Source organism: Lissotriton helveticus, chromosome 8 (genome assembly GCF_964261635.1).
Source record: "Lissotriton helveticus chromosome 8, aLisHel1.1, whole genome shotgun sequence".
NCBI classification, from domain to species: Eukaryota; Metazoa; Chordata; class Amphibia; order Caudata; family Salamandridae; genus Lissotriton; species Lissotriton helveticus.
In genome coordinates this window covers 851,519,032-851,542,320 of record NC_136069.1, presented here as the reverse complement: position 1 = coordinate 851,542,320, position 23,289 = coordinate 851,519,032, and the positions used below count along the sequence as shown (strand labels likewise).

The 23,289-nt window shown below is 41.6% G+C and overlaps 1 long non-coding RNA gene and 1 pseudogene across 1 annotated transcript in view; both read right to left on the bottom strand.

Annotated features, from left to right (window-relative positions):
- Positions 1–23,289, bottom strand: part of LOC144772960 (uncharacterized) — a 940,307-nt gene that overhangs the window by 508,805 nt on the left and 408,213 nt on the right. The window lies entirely within an intron of this gene.
- On the bottom strand, positions 2,225–3,222 carry LOC144773168 (putative divalent cation/proton antiporter TMEM165 pseudogene; annotated as a pseudogene).

Below are 23,289 nucleotides of genomic sequence, written 5' to 3'. Positions count from 1 at the left end.
CCCTGTTCTAAAAAAACAAATTGTGCATGCATTCAAGCCTTCTTCAAGTCCTCAGGCGGGTGGTGGAGGAAGATAACTTTTCTGCTAGATAGGATATGTTGACTCAACAAACACAAGAGCTATAGTGCCAATTGTGTTAAAACTCTAGTAATACATGTCTTGGTAGTCAAATATATTGTTTTTAGAAGATGTATGCCCTGAACACAAGGTCATGTTTATGTATTTGATGAATTCTCACATACAGCCAGTTTCAGTCTACTCATACCGTCAAATGCTCTCTTTTCCATAAATTTGAGTTGTATGGACATAAGGGTGTAATGGACTATAATTTTACAAATAAAACATACCTAGACTGCTGAAGTAAAAGAGAGAGCCTATCAAACAGCTTTCAAGTAAGTCATATACTACACAGCAAAGCCAAGAAATTACACTGATGGGTAGGGTCAAGAAATATATGGAAAGGAAGAGCTAGGCTAATCAGTAAAGTGGAAAAGTTTTCATAACAAGAGAAAACAGAAAATATTAGATTCATCACATGTAAATTGATTTCCTGCATGTTCAATATGGATCGCCTAAAACCTGACAGGAGTTTAGTGTTCAGTGGCTCAACAAGCTCAGCCCTAAAAAATGTATGCAATACTATGCAAACAATCAGGTTGTCACTTTTTCAGAAACTGCAATGTAAGTACTTTCTAGATTATATTTGTAGAATGGCTGAAGAAAATATACATCTGGACTTTTATACCTTTCCATGACCTCAATGGAAAAATAGCACTTTATCAAATATTGACCACATAAATATTGTTGTATTTGTTTTTACTAAAAATATAAAAGAAATAAGCACAGTATGACAAAACATTTTTAGGTAATATTGTGGAAAACTGAAGTGAAAAATCATTTTAAATCATGCACTCGAAAACACTACTCACCACCCTCTCCTCTCAAAAAACACAATTAAAATCAAAACAAACACTCAAGTCCTTGCACTTTCTTGTTTTGCAGATAAGTTAGGAACTGACAAAGGCTTTCAATAAAAAAATCTGACTGGCTGTACAGCATTTCTTTCTCGAACCATTGCTCATATAAGTACGCTATTCTGTACAGTATATACAAGCTAGCCTGGCTGATGACGGCTGATTAGCCAGATTTCGGTCCCAGGATGCTTGTTTCCGGTCCAGGGAAGACATGGCTTGGCAGTTCGGGCTGGACTGTTCCCATGAGGCACAGGGTCAGACTGATTTGCATATGGCCATGTCTGAACTGGGGTGGTGGAGTGAGCTAAAGAATGATGATGGATTAAACCCAGATCAGTTGACTGGGGGTGAGTGTTTGATTTGCTCAAACGCTCTGTCCATCGTCCCCTATGGTATCGCTTTGTTCGCCCTAAGTTGGCAGGGTATGCCCAGACGTGGGTCCTTGCTCCCTTTGCCACTGGATGCAAGCTAGCCTGGCTTATGATGGCTGATTAGCCAGAAACCGGTCCCAAGATGCTTGCTTCGAGTCCAAGGAAACCATTAGAAGTTAATGGGGTGACCCTGTAACCCTCAGAACCTGGGCGGGTAATAAACAAAATAATAATGGTTCTTTTGGGTGATTACACCCAACAGAACCATTATTATTTTGTTTTTTTCGAGTCCAACGAAGACATGGCTTGGCAGTTCGGGCTGGACTGTTCCCATGAGGCACAGGATCAGACTGATTTGCATATGGCCATGTCTGAACTTGGCTGGTGGAGTGAGCAAACGAATGATGATGGATTAAACCCATATCAGTTGACTGGGGTGAGTGTTTGATTTGCTGAAACGCTCCATCCATCTTCCCATTTGGCATCACTTTGTTCACCCTAAGTTGGCAGGGTATGCCCAGACGTGGGTCCCTTGCTCACTTTGCCACTGGATGCAAGCTACCCTGGGTGATGACGGCTGATTAGCCAGAAACGAGTCCCAGGATGCTTGTTTCCGGTCCAGGGAAGACATGGCTGATGACGGCTGATTAGCCAGATTTCGGTCCCAGGATGCTTGTTTCCGGTCCAGGGAAGACATGGCTTGGCAGTTTGGGCTTGACTGTTCCCATGAGGCACAGGGTCAGACTGATTTGCATATGACCATATCTGAACTGGGGTTGTGGAGTGAGGTAAAGAATGATGATGGATTAAACCCAGATCAGTTGACTGGGGGTAAGTGTTTGATTTACTCAAACGCTCCATCCATCGTCCCCTTTGGTATCATTCTGTACAGTATATACAGCTGTACATTGTAAAATGGGTGTCTGCAAGATCCCAGTCCATGCAACATCTGACAACAAGTTTGTTAAAATCCAGACTCCGGCTTATACACAGTGCAGAAAGCGCAAACACTAGGAAAACAGTTCCACCAATAATGGTCACAGTTCGTACAGACTTTTTTTGCTCTATCATTTGTTCTCCAATAACTCCTAAACCTCTGCACAAGCAATGTCCTATCGTTCCACCAACTGCCACACCAAAGGGATCCTCTCGAGCAGCCACAACAGAATACAATTGTTTTGAGCTATGAATGATGTACTCACTCTGCTAAAAATGTTAAAGTAAAGGCTTGAAGAAATATTGGAGGGATAAATTGTTGCCACTTTCTCGATCCACAACTTGTGCTGCCTCCCATTGCTACATTTTCGGGTCCATTAAGAAATTTTGATCTGTGATATTATTTTCTTTTAATTACTGCTTGTCCTTCGTCAGGGTTCATCTTCAAACCTTCTTGAAGAATCCTTAGCCCTAAAATAGCAAACAGCGACGTTGACACCTGTTATGTGTATACTGTAGTTTCGTAACCAAATAAAACTGATAAACATGTCATCAGGCCTAAAGCAAGCATAGCACTTGCCAAAACAGCCAAATGATTATAACGCAATGCCATTGTAGCAACAATTAAGAAAGTCTTATCCCATCTCCAAGTTCTGAAACAATGATGACAGATAAAGTAGCCACAAATGCATGGATAAATCCCAAGTTGTCTGCGTTCGGAGTGTCTTCTTCTAAATGGTGCACTGGAAGATGCAGGGTGGGCACTTTCTCTGCGGGGCCTTGCAGGGGTGGCTCGGTTTTGTGTTGCGGTCGGGCAGGGGTGGTTGTGCTCCTTATTTCCGTGTCCCCACCGTTATCTTCTTGATGGTGATCGCCAGCCCTGGCAGTGTCAGGAGTAGCAGGAAGAGGAAGAGCAGGACCGATGTGGGAAGAATGTGCATTTTCGAGGCCAGTTGTGAGACTGCTCCACGGGAGTTCTCAATTGTTAGCCGGGGAAAAATGGGATTTGGCTGGTCTTCGATGGCTATTATTACAGTGCCCATGCTCACTTCCTGCATAAGTGCGCAAATGCAGCAGGCCAGAGCTTAGAGCAGCCACCTCCACCGGTGTCAACATACAAGCAATAAACTTCCCATCGGCGCGCAGCGTAACTTCCAGCGTTATGCTTACCTCAAATCCACGGGGCTCCACTATCCCAAAGAAGTGTCTGTACTTCCGCTTCTACAGCATGAAAATACCTTGGAGGAACCGGATATGGCATGTCTTGTTAAATGTAGACAAAGCAGTGGAGTGCCATCATTTTATGTAAGGAAGCTTTGCCCAATAAGGACAGGGCAGTGTCCTCAAATGTTGCATGTCCTCCCATATTCGATGCAAGGGGGGTCTAGGTTGGGATCATAGAAGACTTCCGGGTCTTTGGTAATGTAAATTCCCAGGTGTTGAAATCCCTCTGTAACCATTTGTGCTGTACAAACTCTTTGAAGCTCAGGGCACGAGCCCCAAAGGATGTAAATCAATGATTTGTCCTGGTTTATAGTGTACCCTGAGTACTTATGAAACAGGGTAAATATATGCAGCACCCTATGTAGGGAGGCGTAGGGGCTCTCCAAGTAAAAGAGAATATCATCTGAATTAGGGGAGATTCTATCCTCTCAATCCTCTGTCCATTTGAGTCCCTTGATAAGCGGGTCACCCCTTATCCACACCGCTAATGGTTCTAATACTAGAGCAAATATCAATTGGGAGAGGGGATATCCCTGCCTCGTCCCCCCTTGCAGTTTTAAAACTGTTGATCTTCCCCCATTAACCTTAACTTGTACTAGGAGTATAAAAGTCGGACCCATGCTTAAAAGTTTTCCCCAAACCCAAATCTCTGTAGGATTGTGAATACTGTTAGATGATACCTCGTTCCTCTCCTGCTTGAGCAGTGTAAGATCTGGCTCCCCCCGTGATCCTGTACCCACGAAAATTCTAAAGTTATTAGATCTCGAACCCCGGCGGGTTCTCATGAGACTTCTGAATGCATCTTTAACCCAGTCTCATGTGTTACAGGAGTGGAAGCATGCAATGGTTGTCCCTCTTCTAAAGAAGGCAGGAGCCGACGCGTCTAACCTTGCCAACTTTAGACCCATATCCTTGCTGCCTGTTCTCTCAAAAGTGCTGGAAAGTCATGTCAACATTCAGTTAAACCACCTCGTGGAAAGCTCGGGATTCTTACACTCTTCCCAGTCTGGTTTTCGTGCGCATCATTCCACTGAGACCGCACTACTCGGGGTGACAGAGAGGTTGCGGCACGGTATCGATCGCGGGGAAACATCTGCACTCATCCTACTGGATTTGAGTGCGGCGTTCGATACCGTGTCCCATTCCATTCTTCTGAACTCTCTACGGTCCCTGGGAGTAGATGGTCCTGCGCTGGCCTGGATTGCCTCCTTTTTAAGTGAGCGCACTTTCCAGGTTTTTTCTACGAAAGCCGCATCTGCCACCTGTCTGTCGGCGTACGGCGCTCCCCAGGGGTCTATACTCAGCCCCTTATTTTTTAACATCTATATTAGACCCCTGGCCACCATCATGGAGGACGCCGGGAGACTATTTTTTCATACGCCGACGACACTCAAATTGTCTTCTCCATTTCCAGCAGCGAGTGTAACAGAGTATCGATCCTGAAGACCGAATTGTCACGGGTAGCCGAGTGGTTGCAGAGGCATCTCCTTAAGCTAAACGGTGACAAGACCGAGATTGTCATTTTGGGGAGGCATAAAGATCTTTGGGGACCGTAACACTGGCCCAGTGAAATGGGACCCCTCCCCCAGCCAGCCACTGTGGTTCGCAACCTCGGATTTCTCATAGACGACAAACTCTCCATGAGGCAGCAGGCCACCAGGGTGGCCGCCATCTGTTTTACAACCTTGATATGGCTCCAGAAAATCCTATGGATGCTGCCCCTTGCCACCAGGAGAACCGTTGTCCAGGCGTTAGTAACTTCTCGCCTGGACTACGGAAATGTCCTCTATCTTGGCGCCGACGCTGCTATCATTAACAAACTCCAGGTTGTACAAAACTCGTCGGCACGACTCCTATGTAATATTCCAAGGAGATCATCGGACTCGCAGGCTCTTCGCGACCTACACTGGCTTAGAGTCCCTAGCCGTATTAAATTTAAAGCCCTGTGTTATCTTTTCAAAATTAGACAGGGCTTGGCCCCGAAATACTTACAGAGTCTTGTTCAACCCTACAAGCCTTCTCGCACACTAAGATCCTCTGCCAACTGTGATTTTGTTGTCCCAAGATTCAAACTTGTAAAGATGGGGGGTCGGTCCTTCTCCCATTTAGGCCCCAAATTCTGGAACGCACTGCCCATTGCTCTGAAATCAGAGACCGATCTATTTTGTTTCTGGAAAATACTGAAAACTTTACTTTTTCAATAGTTACATCTCCTGCTCTAGTTGGTCCATGGTACTACTGTTGTGTCCTCACTTTCTTCTTTAGTCTATCCCTTGCGCCGGGAAACCCACTGCGGGTAGCTGTTGTGCATTATAAATTTAAATAAATAAATAAATAGAAAGGGTCATTCTAGCATGTTGAACGGCATTTTAGCATATAATGACATTGCAACTGCGTCTTCACTGTTACTATCAGCTCTTCCCAACACTCAGTGAAGGCGTTGTAAATTGAGTGTTGTATTTCTACCCGGCATGAATCCTGACTTGTCGGGTGGACTAACTTATGTAACAGTGGAGCCAAGCGAGTTATCAGGATTTTAGCTAAGATCTTAACTTTTTTGTTCAGCAGAGATATTGGGCTGTGTGGCGCACGACTTTCAGGTGGTTTACCATTGTCTTACGACAATATTAGCCAGTCTTTGATTTTCAGGGATTATTCGAACTGTGACTCTTTTTTGGTACACTCACACAAAGTATGGGGCAAGTTTGGATGCAGTTAGCTTGTATTATTCAATCGGTAGGCCGTTTGGGCCCATTGCTTTACCGGCTTTCAATGCTCTGATTGCTTGCACCACTTCACTCTCTGCCAGTTCTGATTCCAGACTCTCCCTATCCGTCGCCTCAAAGAAAGGCAGATTAAGAGTGGTCAGTGACTCTCGAGCTTCAGCTTGGGTGGTTTGCCTTGATGGTGTGTATAATTGCCTATAGTATGCTGTGAAGGCATCTGCTATTTCCCGTCTGTCTCTAAGTGGTTTTCCCTTATCTGGGTTGATTTCAAACACCCATCTAAAAGCCTTTTCCCTTCTATCGAGCCCCACCAGCAGTTTGCCCGCTCTGTCTCCCACCTAATATATTAGATGTAGAGTTGCACGGTTCTATGCTCTGGCTGCCTCTTTGGCAATGTCTCTGTATTCTTTCTGTTTAATTTGTAGTCTCTGCTGCACCTCCGGATTATCTGACATTAGTAGTAGCTCAGATTCTAATTTATGAATCTCTTTTTCTATTACTATCAGCTGTTTCTATCTCTCTTTTTTATGACTGGCTAGTAAAGAGATTCCTTGCCCCCTGATTACTGCCTTGTAAGCTTCCCATAAAGTCTGGGCTGAGTCTACCGACGCATTATTCACTTCAAAGTAATTTGTTGTTGATTTCGTTAAGCCCTCCCTAATATATGGTGTTTTACGGTACCAGGGGTTAAGTGACATCATGTTGCCCCTAAATGTAGGTGTACACCCGTAAAATGCTGACGCGATTGATCTCTCATCATCCGTCGCCGGGCCCTCATTCTGTTGCTATCCTGGTTGTCGCCACTCATTCTCGCCTTTTTGCCAGTGGTGGTTAGATCATTTGTTTCCAGGTGTCCTCTACCTGTCCAGCCACTCCCAGGCTTCGTCAGGGGAATGAAAAAAACCACGATTTCCCCTACACCACCACTTGGAGCCTAGCTGGGAACAACATTGCATACTTTATATCTCTTTCACGGAGTGCCCCTTAGACTCCCAGGAAAGAGCACCCCCTTCTCTGGACCTTAGCCGTGATGTCCGGAAAAAAGGTTTTGTACAATTGTCGTATTTCAGTAGAGGGGCTGAGCGGGCAGTCTGTAATATTACATCTCTATCTCTGAAATTGAAGATCCTCACCAGAATGGGGTGGGCGGCGCACCCTGCTACGGTGGACCCCTGGTACTCAGTGGACCCATTCCACCAAGAAGTATTTATAGAGAGTGCGAGGCTGCAGATGTTTTGTGATAAGATCTTCAACAAATAAGTCTGTAGACGGACCCTCGGCCCGCTATGGCATCCCCAAGATTCTAACTTTATTTCTGCGTGCACCCCCTTCATAGTCTTCCAGTTTCTCCTCCAAGGTCACCGTTTTTATATGGAGCTTTTTCACATTTCCTTCAGGCGCTTTAATGGATGACTGCAGTGTGGTAATGGAATCCTTGGTAGCTTCTACACGTTCCTCCAAATTACGATGGTCTGCATGCATTAGCGTTACCTCTGAAGTGGCCATATCTGTCTTACTTTCAAGTGCAGTGTGCACTCCCTGGATTGCTGCCATTATGTCTTGTAAGGTAGGGGCTCCTTCCTCCGTCACCTGCTTTTGGCCTTGGTCATCAACCCCTTTTTTTCAGAGTATCCATCTTAGGGTGCGTGAATCTATTGAGCTTTGTCGGGTGTGTCAATTTCCACCTTTTAAGGCTCAACATCTTATTGTAAGTTGTATTGACCCACAGTCCGCCTCACTGTACCTCTACAAGACTCTTTGGAATTATGTGCTTCCCACACTATGCAATCACAGTTCCTGCCACTCTCCTGTTACATTATTACATCAACCTATAGACTGGGTTTGTAATCCTAAGTAATGGGCCATTTGTTTGCTCCTCACTGTGTTCAATTATATGGTTTTCTAATGTTAATTAATGTGCCCCCCTAGCATTTCATTTCAATTCAGTTGATGTCAGGGTCACACCTTTTTTATGCAGACTACCACATTTGCCTCTCAATCTTCATACCTTGCCCTCCGTGCCAATGGTTGCAATGGCGGTCGTGGCCTAATTTCGGCTCTGGCCCTCATGGCAGCTGTGTCACACCTCACTACGGGCTAGGCAGCGGAACCGGTGCTTTGGTCCTAGTCTCGCCTCTTCCCCTGCGCCGGCAATGGCTATAGTGATGTGCAGGACAGCTATTTGTGACCAGTCAGCACCAGCACTCACTGCAGAAACACCCTATCTGTCGCTGCCTCCCGGTCGTTCACTGCCAGTTCAGACCTCGTCCCTGTCTTTATCTTTCAGCTATTTCCCCCAGTCTGGGACGGCCATGCTTATCTTCTCCACCAGCCTCAGGTGGGTCATCAGGTTTGGATCTCCTCACCACCTTTACTGCATGAGCGGGTTCCTCGGCAGCAAGGATCCAGGGTTGTTTCGCCTGCTCTCCTTCCCTCTCACTCAGCCTCCGGGTGAACCGACATCTCCACTTATGAGATCTTGCCCCAAATCCGCTTCAGGCTGCTCTGCCAGAACGAGATATTGTGGAGTCCTCAAGTGCCCTGCAGACGTTCCTAATTGTGTAGGGACCTCCCGACTGTAATTTGCGACTTGGCAAACAGATAATTAACACAGATATTTAGTGTTTTCAGCGGGTGCTCGCTGGAGCCTACTTAGGGTGCGGCCATCTTGATTGGCTGCTAGCCACGCCCCCCTTGATTAATATTTTTGATTGCTTTGAGAGGTTTTGATTCCATCTTTTTGACGAAGCCTGCGATTGCTCCCAGACTCCTCTCCATCACTAGGGCCCTGTTCTCTACCATACTTGACCAATAATGAACAAGGTGAATGACTCATCTCTTGTTTATCGAAGGCAGTGGGCAGCTGCAGTCAGTCTAACAGAGCAGTGAATATCAATTATTTAGCATGTCAATCTCAAGAGGGCCGCCGCAGTCAGCCACCTTCTATTAAATGACTGGAATGCAGCGTGCAGCTCCAGTGACTAAATATAGAATGGAGACTCATCTGCAGAGCCTTGTGTAATAAAACACGGCCAGACAGTGCTGGTGACAGTCAGTAACGCATGAGCATCATACCGCTCTGGGCTCTCTCAGGGAGTGTCTCAGGAATAAGTGCAGCGAGAAGGATGTTGTCTCTTTCCATGGGAATATTTACAGAAAGGAGCGTGAGGTATTGCATTATGTACAATTAAAAAATATATTTACCAGATAAAATAATGCATAGTCATAAAGACTATCAAAGTGGGTTCAACTTGGCCAGTTCTCTCTATGTCGACATGCTAAAGTTCAGACATTCACCGCATTGTGCGGCTGACTGCGGTGGCCCACTGCCTTGGATAAACAAGAAGTGAGTCATTCACCTCTCTCGCTTACTCACCCTGGCTAAGAGATTTGAATTTCCCTACCGGCAACTCAACCCAGCCGCATTCTCTCTGTAGATAGCAACTTATTTTGTGCTTATTCCTTATAGTAGTCATAGTAGTTAATTTACAACACGGTATGACGTGTTTTACTACTTCAATTAAGAAGGACTGGTGTAGCCACAACTCGCCATAAGAACTTTTAGTCCCCTTTCCCTCAGAGGGGGGAGTAACTGGCAATTACAGACCTTGGCACATGCTTACCTAAAGCATGAAATCATAGCCTCTATATCTAATTTCCACTCACTTTTCTTTCTTCTCAATAGTGCCCAGCTGGGCTCCGTGTGAGTAACTATTCTTTTTCCATCACTTGTTTTGAGTCACTCCCATATTGCACATCATGACTCTGGACATTTTATTGTTGTTCCTTCAGGTAAACCCTCTATCATGCAAACTACCTTATCTACAGTTTCTCTCTCGTTCAGGTTCATTGAATAATTTTTTATTATTTTACTTTAGGTATCTCTCATTGTTAGGACCTGTTAGGTCCTGATGAAATCGCCTATTGAGAATGGGATTGAAGCGCTGTCGACGCAAACTCAAAATGAACCGTTTTTTAACCCCAACTAATGTGTCATAAGGCTGCTACTAATTATTGTATACTTACTAATGATAGTTTCTGTACATTATGAAACCTTATTGTATGTCACAAATTGTCACTTTTGATATGTAAGTTTTTAAGTTCACTTGGGAAACCAAGCACTTTCTTTATTTACATCATAATGCAGTTGCAAAACTTACATAAACAGCATTGTACTCTAATCTATGTTCTCTATAACTGTTTTTCTCTTTCATCATACCTTTACCCATGACTATTGCCATTGTGCTTAACTATTATCCCATACATTGTCTGCAAGAACCATTGTTCCTTGATATATATACTGGAGCCTATCCAGAGCACTCAGTTTGCTATGGGACCATGGGGGGAGTCTCAAGGCCACTGCGGTACCGCAGGAGGCAGCATTGCTATTGCACACAGGTATCTGCTGGAAATGCAGCTCCCTGGGTGTAAGAGCAATAGTTCAATCTCTTTCCCTGCCCACATGTTTGTTGGCCAGAAAGGAGTTAAAACCTCCGCTTCCAGTGGGCGGGAGCACTTTGACAGCTCTCACCTAGTGGGACCAGAGTGTTTGCTTTTGCTTGGCTGGAGCTGTTAGCGTATACCAAGCAAAAGCAAATAGCTATGTCCCAGAGATGGGCTCCCCGGGAGATAGCAAGAGCCTGCCCTAGGGGCCCCAGGAGCAGGCCGCATGGGAGGTAGTAGAACCTGAAGCCATATATGCCCTGGGAGGAGGGCCATGAGGCCCCCTCCTTCATTTTTAAAAAAGTATTTAGCCCTTGGGAGGTCCTTGGGGCCGGGGGCCGACCTGACCACCTCTTTAATGTTAATTGTAGCCTCGGAAGGTGGTGGTCCCTGGAGCCCGGGTAGTCAGTGCAGCCCCCTGCATTAAATTTAGCATAAGCCCCAGTGAGGTGGTGATCTCTTGGGCATAAAAATGCCCATCAAGGGGGACATGTGCGCCCCCTTCATTAATTTAATAAAGGAGTCATGCCTCCGGGACCTGGCCCACCCGGGCGCCTAATTAAAAACAAGCGCAGTAAACTGCATTTGTTTTTTTTAAATTCACAGCGATATTCTTGAATATTTTGCGACTATCGCCATGAATTTTAAAAAAATGCTGTTTTGCTCTGCTGGGGTCACTCTGGACTCCAAGCCCAAGGCCTGAGGGCCATGGTATTCCTACCCTGCCACCTATTCTTAAAACTGTGTCTAAAGAACAACTTTTTCCTTGTTGGGAACAACATCTACAGACAGCTAAGAGGTATGACCATGGGCACCTGCTTCACCCCCAGCTATCTGAATCTACACATGTGCTGGTGGGAGGAGTAGGGCCTGATGTTCGACTTCAGGGCAGAGTGGCAAGACAACATCAAGGTTTGATGTTGTTTTATTGATGACTTATTTATTGTATGGAGAGGGGCAGCTAAAAGGCAAGAGACTTTATAACAGCTCTGAACAACAATGAGTTAAACTTACCTTTTACTAGCACTTTTGTGAATCACAAGTATTTTTGTAGATCTGGAAGTTTTTATTAAAGAAGGGAAATTGCACACACGCACTTTTAGGAAACCCACTGCAGGAAATTCCATCCTCCACTCAAGTAGTTTCCATCCCCAAAAATTAAAACAAAGTATCCCATATGCGGAACTTCTCTGCATGCAGAGAAACTGTAGCAAGTCCAGCTCTCTAGAGCAAGCCCAAACTGACTTAAGAGCAAGATTTAAAGAGAAAGGCAACGGTCAGAAAGTGCTAAACCAAGCATTAGTGAAAGTGAATGGGATACCTAGTGAAGATATCTTGTTCAAAAGAAAGAGAAGAGCAAAAGTAGACACACCACAGGAAGTGAGGATGATAACATGTTACAATGCCTATCATGCAAGGGTGAGAGACTGCATGATTAGGCATTGGCACCTGGTGAAAGGTAACTCAGTGTTAAGTACTCTGGTTCCACACAAACCCCTTATCACTTTTAGATGAGCCACAGCCTTGAGGCTGCAATTGGTGAATAACAGCCCAGAAGTAATTGAAACAGAGAGTTGGCTGAAGGCAAACTCAGGTTTCAACAGATGTACTAAGTGCATGGCGCGCAAGCATGGATCAAACAAAAAAACATTTTTTAATAAACCTTGGACGAGTCCCCCCTTTTTTAACTGTAAAATTGATCATGTTGTATATGTCCTCCATTGCACCTGTCCCAAGTACTATGTCAGGAGAACAATCCACATGGTTACGTTAGGGTCTTACAGCACTTTCAGAAGTGAAGAATAGAGACAAATCATATCCTGTAGCCTGACATATAAATGATGTTCATGCTGGAAAAGTAGACGAATTTACGTATTTTGCAGTAGACTGAGTCCGCAAAAGGAGACGAGGTAGAAACCACGAGGTCAAGCTTAGGCAGCTAGAATCTCAATATATACTCATGTTTGATTGCAAAAAACCTAGAGGCCTAAATTCTGATGAAGATATGTAGGTTCACCTTGAGTAAGATGAACATGATAATGACCAATTCAACATTAGAGGAATGAAATCTATGAAATTAAATTTTTGTATGAATTATGCCATGTATGCCTGTATACTATTTTAATGTTTTAAGCAAATCATCACTAAGGTGGAGAAAATCTCTTTATGTGAGTAATTTAATTTTATAATCAAGCCCCTTTGTTCTTCATCTTTGTAAAGGAGTATATGAGGTAATCAGTTTAATGAAAGTTGAGCAAATTGAATATACATGAGAGGATGCCAATGCTATATGTAGACTAAACTACATTATACTGATATGCAGTAATTAACATCGGTGTAAAGCATTTGCACTATACCAACCCCCAGAAGTATTTTCCTGTCCTATATTTGCACCTTAGATTGCTATATTGCACAGAAGCACTTGCACTTTATTATATACGAGACCACCATCTCAAAATAAGCACTATGCAGTGGTATGTGATTTTGTGTATTTTACAGATTCTAAGGTAAAAGCACTTGCACTTTATCCAAAAATCCAGTTTGCACTGAAGCACGTGCACCTTAAGAATTAGGAAACTGGAAAAACAGGGATTTTATACGGAAAAAGTACTGTGTTTCAGTATTATTGATAATCTAGATCTCCAGCTGGAATGAGTAGTTTTTGCATTTAGCATTTTTTGCACTCTAATTGCATAAGTGCACATTTTGAGGCAAACATAATTTTCTCAACTTCATTGCTAACTTTAGCACTTGCACTTTTTACGTAATATACGAGGTAAATGCATTTATACCCTTAGAAGGAACTGATGTAGAAACAGTAAGGGGCAGTAGTATGGAGCACATAAAAGATTGGTTATACACATGGGTTTTCGTTTGATATAAACATGCACTTAGTTTACACATAAGGTCTAAATCTGGACTTTGTTATAATGATACTAAAAATCATCTAAAACTGAAAAAATGTAAAAACATCAAAAAATTGTAAAAATTAAAATGAAATGTGAATATACGAATGTCAAAAATTCAAAGTATGTGTAAATAATGAAAACAGGTTCGATGAAAGAAACCAATGAAACCAGTACAACAGAGAAAGAAGCATGTGTATTCGGAAGCGTGTTGTCTATGTCCAAGATATCATGTGACAGGCTTTTGCATTAACATAAAAGCAATTGCAGTATGTTGGCTCGCTGTGTGAACAAGGCTGGGGCTGCTGCTGAAAGGCGTTTAAGCCCTGTAAACAAAACAATAAAGCTTACTTGAGTTCTGGAATGGGGTTGTCGGTGTCTGGCTTGAGGATCTTGTGTGCCGGAAGTGTTTGGATATATATATATATACCACATTAGTCTGTGCTCCATGTCCATTCCTTGTACCCTGTTGGCGCCAAATGGGTGTTTAAATGTATGTTCCCTCCTCCATGTACGTTGAGTGAGCAAGGACACAGCTTCGAGTCCGAAACGCGTCTGAGGCATGCATCGTTCCACCAGTAGAATATAAAATGAAATAAAAATCTGACATCAGCATATTTGGAGTCCGTGTTCCTGTTTTATATATATATATATATATATATATATATATATATATATTACCTACTGGCGGTCGCCAGTAGGTATATATAGTTAGGATTTTTTCTCTATGGGATTTTTGAAAATTCTATGTCTAATAACTTTGGCGTTTGTGGACGGAATTGGCTGAAATTTTCAGGAAAATGGAACATTTTGTTTCTGAGCAGCCACTGAAATTTTGGGGGGGGTCGTCAAGGGGGGGCCGAGAAAAAAGGGGGTCCCAAAACGCGTTTTTCCCATGTTAATTTCCATAGGGCGGTTGGCCTCACTTTTAGCCCGAACGGCTGAATGGATTTGCACGAAACTTGGCAAAATTGTAGGGACTGGTAGCCCGATGTGCCTTTGCTAGGTCTCAATATACGTGCTCCAGTGGATTTTGAGAAATTAACATTCAAAAAAATATATATATCTGTAAGCGCGCTCCGGGCAGCGCCCCGGTTCGCGTACCTGACGCGTAACGGAACTTCGCGAAGCGAAGCTGATTGGCTCTCCGGTGTCTGTCAACATTCTAAACAGTCCGGAGCAGCCGCCATCTTGTCTCTCGGTATGATCGAGAGACAAGAGGAGGCCAAAACAAAGGGGGAAATGACCATAAGGGGGCATAGTAGATCCTCCCTGACCCCCTAGGTTTGATGTGGAGGCTTTAAAAGGGCCCCGCGGGGCAAAAAAAAAAAGATTTTTTTTTGTTTTTTTTGCGTGGGGAGCGCCCGGTACGCGCACCGGGAAGCGGTCCGGGGAGCGTACTATAAAGAAAAAAGAATGATAGACTATGATATTTTGAAATATTGTATGTTTATTGATTGTTCTTTTTGTTGTTTTTTTAAATTTTTTTATTTAAGTAGCAGTATTAATGATTATTAAATATAAATGTATTTTTGGAATTGTGCACAGTATACTATAAGTCTGACTTTACATTATAATCAATTTGGTACTAGTTATGAATTACATATAAAAATGATTAAAGACTCAAACAATTTTTTAATATTACATATAATTTTATTTTTCGGATTGTTTTTCAAAATTTAATAGAACGTCTAACATTTGACTGTCCGATATGTCCTCTTGTTGAGTGAACATAACTTCCCACATTTGACCGTCATCATAATGAAGTAAATGATCCACAGATTCTACACATTGTAGAAGTTCTTGGTCTCGTGATTCATCCATGAATTCCAAGTCAATGGGTTCAATTATTTCCTCATTGTTCATGTCTAGGACAATTTCAAAGGAAACGTTCTGTTCTCCTTGCATTTTTGTGCTGAAATTTGAATAAAAAATAAATGTATCAGTAGAGATAGGGCACTGTTGGGTTTAAGTTCAGACAGGTACTTTTGAGGCATGAAGTAGTACTATTAAAAAGTGCCTGTGAAAAAGCCTATGTAAATTCATAATTATACCACAGAAACCTAAATCAATCCATAATTATAATAAACAAGCCTTTCTCAATGTCTAACTCTTACAGAGGGATAGTATATAACTATCTGAAAATGTTTTCAAATTTATAAAATAATATCTTACCTTTGAAAAACAAGTTTAAGTTGTGAGTGAAAATGATCTTGCAATGTAGTTCAGGAAGTAGTAGTCAAAATGGCTGTGTTTTTCTCTCTTTTTTTATATAAATTCAGGTATATAACCAATCAAATGTCAGGTAAAAAAAGTAGAAAATGAAAGTAACATTTTAATTGGTTGTCAATTCCAACACTTCAGATGTGTTTTGTGAAGTAATTTACCTCAGGGTATTTAGAGAGGTCTACAGGCTAAATGGCTAAATGGTATTCCAACCAAATTTGTGAAAATGGTAGGGATTGGTATGTAGTATGAGTTAATCTATATTTGGTGACATTGTCTCCAGGGTTTTTTCTGTAAATTACTTTCCCACCTTCTTTAATGGAGCGCTTCCCGGTGCGCGCCCCGGTACGCGAACCGGCAGCGTTACGGGAGTCCACCATTTTGTGTTTCGGTAGAATTGAGATACAAGATGGAGGGCAAATAATGTTCAGAATGGTTAGAAGGGGGCACGGTAGATGTATCTTGACCCCCTAGGTTTTCTGAGGGTGGCTGATGAGGCCCATATGTGTGAAAAAAAAACATTTTTTTTAAAAATTTCGCATGGTTAGCGTCCGGTGCGCGTACCGGGTAGCGCTCCGGGGAGCGTACTTTTTTGAAAATTAGTGAAAAAAGTTAGAGTAAAATAATAATTGTGAGTGATCAGATGTAGGGTAGCTCTGAAAAGAGCTTTTGGGTCCTGTGGCTGATGTAGGTACCTACAAGTAGGTAGCAATGCACAGTCTTAAATTGAGGATGAAAATTCTGTTCCCCTCATTTGAGAAGTGAACTCCATCTCCTCTGTAGATATCTTGCATGTAGTAACGCAAGTTATTGTTGTAGATGGAGCCCATTCCATGGTCTCTCATGTAAGCTGAAACAGACTTATTTACATGCTTCCTCGATTTCTCAATTTGTGGACAAAATTGGTTCGACCACCTCCATTTCTGTCTTTGGCATATATTTGAATATACCAAGGCAGTTTGAGGAAAAAGTGCCATCAATTGCTCAAAGGTGTCCTTTAAAAGCATTTCCAGACCTACCCCAGTCAAAGTGCCCAAGTCATTACCTCCACAGTGCACAATTAACAGGTCAGGTTTTGGCAAATGCAAAAAGGTTTTCACCAATGGTATCAATTGGTGACATTTTAATCCTCTGTGGGCAATCCACTTGATTTCCACATTTTGTAAATTGAGGTTAGGTAAATTTCTGTTATCAGCAAACCTTTGAGCCCAGTGGATATAACTATGTCCAACAATCCAGACAGAAAACATGGCGAGAGGAGGTTCTGCTGCAGTCAGATGAAGTGTGGCAATGAAATGGCAGTTGAAAAAATAAGAGTTTAAAATGAAAAAAAACTGTGGAGTTTCTGTGTTAATGAAGCAGTAGCAGTGATTGGTGGATTTTGATTGCTGAACACAGAAAGTTAGGGTGCATGGATGAGTTCTTTGAAAGATGTAATTTGAATGGTCAAGAAAAAATCATTTTATGAAAGATTGCACTGGATATGCAGGTGTACTGAGAGTTCAGAGTTCAATTGAAACATTGTTGTGTGAACTTGCAAACATCAGAGGTCTTTCAGGAGGTGGTTGCTATGCAAAAAAGGCAGAAAGGGCAGAGGGGGGAAGGGTGTTGATTTGAAAAAAGTGAGGGAAGAGTTTTGATTGGGTGACATGAGAGATATGTGTGATGAATTACAGCTTTTCTGTGCTTTTTATGGCTGCAGACTCTGGAGTGCATACCTTTTGCTCTGCTAAAGACAAATTGGTGTGTTTCTGAGACTGTTTTGAAACTCATGAAGTATTTGCTAAGGTGAGAAAAGATTCATTTAATTTAGATAGAGAATAGTATGGTTTAGGGAGAAAATTATGAAGAAAGTTGTGTATTTAAAATGTTGCTTTGTGTCAAGTGTTTTACAAATAGATTTTGTTTCTTTGTGTTACATAGCCATGTTAAAAGTGACGCAAAAATAGTGCAAGGGTCTTACAAAAATGCTTTCATGTGTCTTAGGGTATTTTAACTCACTTCCCCATGAATGTATGAATATAATTGCTTTACAAGATGTGTTTAAAAACGATTTTTGAAAACAATTAGGTTTCTTGATATGTACTGCTAGAGCTTCATAGGTTGCTTGGGGCATATTTATAAGGCCTTTGAGTCTCTCTGATGTTATTTTTCCCATTTTAATTTAAGACCTTTCCCTGTGGTGCAAGGTCCTTGTAAATACGCCCCCATCTGTACTTGGCAAATTTAGATCTTGATTATTTGACTTACATAGCCATGTTAAAAGTGATCCAAAAATGGAGCAAGGGCTTAAAAAAAACACTTTCATGTGTCTTAGGGCATTTTAAGTCTCTTCCCGATGAATGTAGGTATATAATTGATTTAGATGATGTGTTTTAAAACGTTTTTTGACATCAATTAGGTTTCTGGATATGTAGTGCTAGAGTTTCATAGGTTGCTTGGGGCATATTTATAAGGCATTTGAGTCTCTCTGATGTTATTTTTCCCATTTTAATTTAAGACCTTTCCCCGTGGTGCAAGTTCCTTGTAAATATGCCCCCATCTGTGCTTGGCAAATTTAGATTTTAATTCTTTGACTAACATAGCCATGTTAAAAGCGACCCAAAAATGGTGCAATGGCCTTAAAAAAACGCTTTCATGTGTCTTAGGCCATTTTAAGTCATTTCCCCTTGAATGTAGGTATATAATTGACTTAGATGATGTGTTTAAAAACGATTTTTGAAATCAATTAGGTTTCTTGATATGTAGTGCTAGAGTTTCATAGGTTGCTTGGGGTATATTTAAAAGGCATTTGAGTCCCTTTGATGTTATTTTTCCCATTTTAATTAAAGACATTTCCCCGTGGTGGAAGGTCCTTGTAAATACACCCCCATGTGTGCTTGGCAAATTTAGATTTTGATTATTTGACTTACATAGCCATGTTCAATACAGTTCTCACCTTCTGCGTAGTCTTTGATATGCTAGACTCCATCTGCACTATGAGATACCTAAGCAAAGGAAACACAGGTGATGTGATTGTGAAATGAGGAAAAGAAACTCCACATTTTTCAATTACATCACCTGTGTTTCCTAAGTTTACGAATGACATTGTGCAGATGAGGTTTAGGCCTGTCCACGGACACAGAAGAGGTCTGGCCTTTGTTCAAGAGTGAAGTGGACATTACTTACTTCATTGGTAGGCCTTCACATGTATTATCTCCTCTGTACTCTTCAACAAGCGTAAATTTCATCTGCAACCCTGAGTAGGCCTCACCTTAAACAAACCTCTGGATAGGCCACACCTTAACGTCATCCTGAATCAATCATTTAAAATGTTAGGGACAGACTTATGATAGGTGTATGCCTCTTTTGCGTCACTGTGCGTCACTTTTGTGACGCAGCGGCGGTGCAAAAGATTTGCTATGTGGCGACATATTTACAACTTGATGCATCTAGGCAGATGTGTCATGCTGTAAAGTCCCGTGCCACATGAAACCGATGCAGCAGTGATGCAAAAGATGCACCATGTTGCAAGACAGGCCTCACTTCATCTCCAACAAGATAAGAAGCTGAATCTTCTGTAAATGTCAAAATTGTTGTATACACTGCTGAACTTCTGTGTACTCTTTGATATGCTAGACTCCATCTGCACTATGAGATACCTAAGCAAAGGAAACACAGGTGATGTGATTGTGAAATGAGGAAAAAAAACTCCACATTTTTCAATTACATCACCTGTGTTTCCTAAGTTTACGAATGGCATTGTGCAGATGAGGTTTAGGCCTGTCCACGGACACAGAAGAGGTCTGGTCTTTGTTCAAGAGTGAAGTGGACATGACTTACTTCATTGGTAGGCCTTCACATGTATTATCTCCTCTGTACTCTTCAACAAGCGTAAATTTCATCTGCAACCCTGAGTAGGCCTCACCTTAAACAAACCTCTGGATAGGCCACACCTTATCGTCATCCTGAATCAATCATTTAAAATGTTAGGGACAGATTTATGATAGGTGTATGCCTCTTTTGCGTCACTGTGCGTCACTTTTGTGACGCAGCGGCGATGCAAAAGATTTGCTATGTGGCGACATATTTACAACTTGATGCATCTAGGCAGATGTGTCATGCTGTAAAGTCCCGTGCCACATGAAACCGATGCAGCAGTGATGCAAAAGATGCACCATGTTGCAAGACAGGCCTCACTTCATCTCCAACAAGATAAGAAGCTGCATCTTCTGTAAATGTCAAAATTGTTGTATACACTGCTGAACTTCTGTGTACTCTTTGATATGCTAGACTCCATTTGCACTATGAGATACCTAAGCAAAGGAAACACAGGTGATGTGATTGTGAAATGAGGAAAAGAAACTCCACATTTTTCAATTACATCACCTGTGTTTCCTAAGTTTACGAATGACATTGTGCAGATGAGGTTTAGGCCTGTCCACGGACACAGAAGAGGTCTGGCCTTTGTTCAAGAGTGAAGTGGACATTACTTACTTCATTGGTAGGCCTTCACATGTATTATCTCCTCTGTACTCTTCAACAAGCGTAAATTTCATCTGCAACCCTGAGTAGGCCTCACCTTAAACAAACCTCTGGATAGGCCACACCTTATCGTCATCCTGAATCAATTATTTAAAATGTTAGGGACAGATTTATGATAGGTGTATGCCTCTTTTGCGTCACTGTGCGTCACTTTTGTGACGCAGCGGCGGTGCAAAAGATTTGCTATGTTGTGACATATTTACAACTTGATGCATCTAGGCAGATGTGTCATGCTGTAAAGTCCTGTGCCACATGAAACCTGCGTCAGTTTTCATATAGGTGTTTTGTTGCAGGGTATGCATTTATTTGGATGAAAGCCCTGTAAAACTAACACAGTGATATTTAGAAGATTTCACTGAGTCAGCTTTATAGCATTGCTGAATCAAATCCTTACGCCTGTTTGAAACAGGCATAAGGAGTAATGCACCATGCAATGTGAGGCTTCCTCCTGTGCATTGCAGTAGACATGTCGCGCTTACGACGTGATTCCTGCAATGTGCTGCTTTTGCAGCACAGATGCGTGACGCATCTGTGCTGTTTTTGCTCAATGGTGCTCCACATTGTAAATGCGGCACACCATAGGTGGCAGAGCAGCGGTGCACATTAACTGGTGCATCCGTGGGGATGCGCCAGTTAACATAAATCTGCCCCTTTACATTTAAGTATGAGCAGGGGACACAGAGTCGGTGAGGCTTATCCAAGGTTAAGAAGAGATGAGTCCTGTTCACTGAAAACTTGGACATAGGCCTCACCTCCTCAGCATCGCTGGACATGGCTAAATAATAGCTGCAAAATGTTACTCTTGTTAAACAATTTTATTATTATAATCTCTGAGATTTGTCTCTTACTCTGCAACATCTCATTGTTGTTCTCTTTCTTTAAAGATAACGACAACATCAACCATGAGTGATAATGAGCAATCAGTTGATTTTGACCTTATCATTGAACTTGTAATTGAAACGTCAGTGGAAGTAGATCCCTTGGATGATTTAAATCCTGAGGATGATGAAGAACATGATGAGGATGCCAATTTGTCAGAATTGTATGACATAGGGTGGGAAGCTGACCTGCTTGAGCCTATGGAACTATAAACATTTATTTTTAAAATTATTTGAAATGAAAAGTAAAAATGTAAACCGTTTCATTTAAAATTAAACACAACTTCAAAAACAGGTTATGTGTAGTGTCTTTAATGAAATAGTAAAATATGCTCATAAAATTAGATCAGATTCACATATAAAACAGCACAGGTAAAATGTAGAAGCATTCCATTTCTTTGCTACTATTTGTGATTTCTAAATTTGCCAATGCACTAAAAATTATTCTATGTAAAAATAACAAGTAGTCTGTTAAATTTTTGATGACTGTTATTGATTTACTGTTTGCTAATAGTGGTTAATAACATTTTCTATTATATTTTACCACAGATTCAACTGCAGATCATTTCAAAATTAAAGAATGCCTTCGAAGGACAGAAGGCGAAAGGCTACCAAACATCAAAGACAGCAGATTAAAAAATTATTGCAGCAGACCTCTACAATAAAAACTTGTCAAGTCACCAAGAAAGGTCCGGGTAAGATAAAGAAATCATTCATAAGAAACATTTGTAGAAAAAAAAGTAGTACTACAGAAAATGTTTTAGTCCAGAAAAAGAGAAGCAATTTAAACGGAAAGGGAAGGCCAATCAAAAATGTTACTGCTAGAGCAGGAGATAACTCTGTGCATGGTGGTAGAAGGAAAAATCAGTTTGGGGACATTCGTAGACGAATGTTCCGCAACAGGATAATTGGCAATTTGTTAAAAAATATTAAGAAAGGTCAGCAGAAAGTGGTTTTTTATAAGAGAAAAAAAAAATTTGAGAAAGTTATTGATCAGGCACTTGAAATTAAGCGAAAGTTATTTATTTTGATAATCAATAGAATTAGGAAGCTAAACAAGGCAATTTATGATTTCAAAAGAAATAGTAGATGGAAGAGAACAGTTAATCGTAGTAATTTTTGTGAAGTTTTTTCAGGAGAATGGATGCATAGTTCAAGTTGTGAGGCATTTTTTAATGAGGAGAGTTATTTCCAGGATAATGATTTGGTGCATGCAGTTGACACCAGTGGTCGAGCTTATGAGGTGAAAGATGGTTGTCCAGTTGAAAAAGAAAAACTTGTGACAACAGAGGCAGAAGAGGTGTTAGGTAATGAGGTTTTAGGAAGACGTCCTAAGGGACCTGTGTACACCTGGAAGTGTAGTAGTATTTGCAGTGTGCGACAGGATTCCATCAATTTGCTTTGTGATTTTGTACGGACATTTAATAAGAAAAGTTTGAAGCAGAAAATGAAGTTGTTGCAAGAATTAGATCCTTGCAGAGTGAGAGAAGTGACAGGTTTGCATGGTCATTCACTGGCTTGTCTTTCCAGGAGAGTATGCCAGAGTGTTTTTCATCATTTCAGGATGCTAGCAGTGCATCATAAAAAAGTGAGGAAATTAGTTAGAATGTTGTATTATGCTAAGAGTCCAGCAGTTATGCTTAAACAATTATGCACTGCTCTTTTGCATGGTTCTGAAATAGATGTGAAGAATATTTGTGAAGAAATTGAGTTTTGTTACTTTGGAAGTAAAGAGGAGAATGTTGAAATTGACCCAGAAGAAGAGGGTAATGTGGAAGATAGTGTACAGGTTTCCAGTACAGATAATTTTCAGAAGGAAATTGCCACATTTCAGGTGAAATCAAGTGAGAGGCCTAATTTCACTTGTGTGTGTTGTCGACGCACTTATTATAAGAATCAGACTAAGTTAGTGGATTTATATGCGAAAAGTGAAAGGGAAAATAATAGTGAATGGAAGGATTTCGCAACATACTTGATGGTAGAAAATTGTTTTGATTTGGGATTGGATCAACGTGTGTGTACTTATTGTTGTAACAAATTAAATCAAAACCGGATGCCTGCTAGAGCGGTTCATAATAATC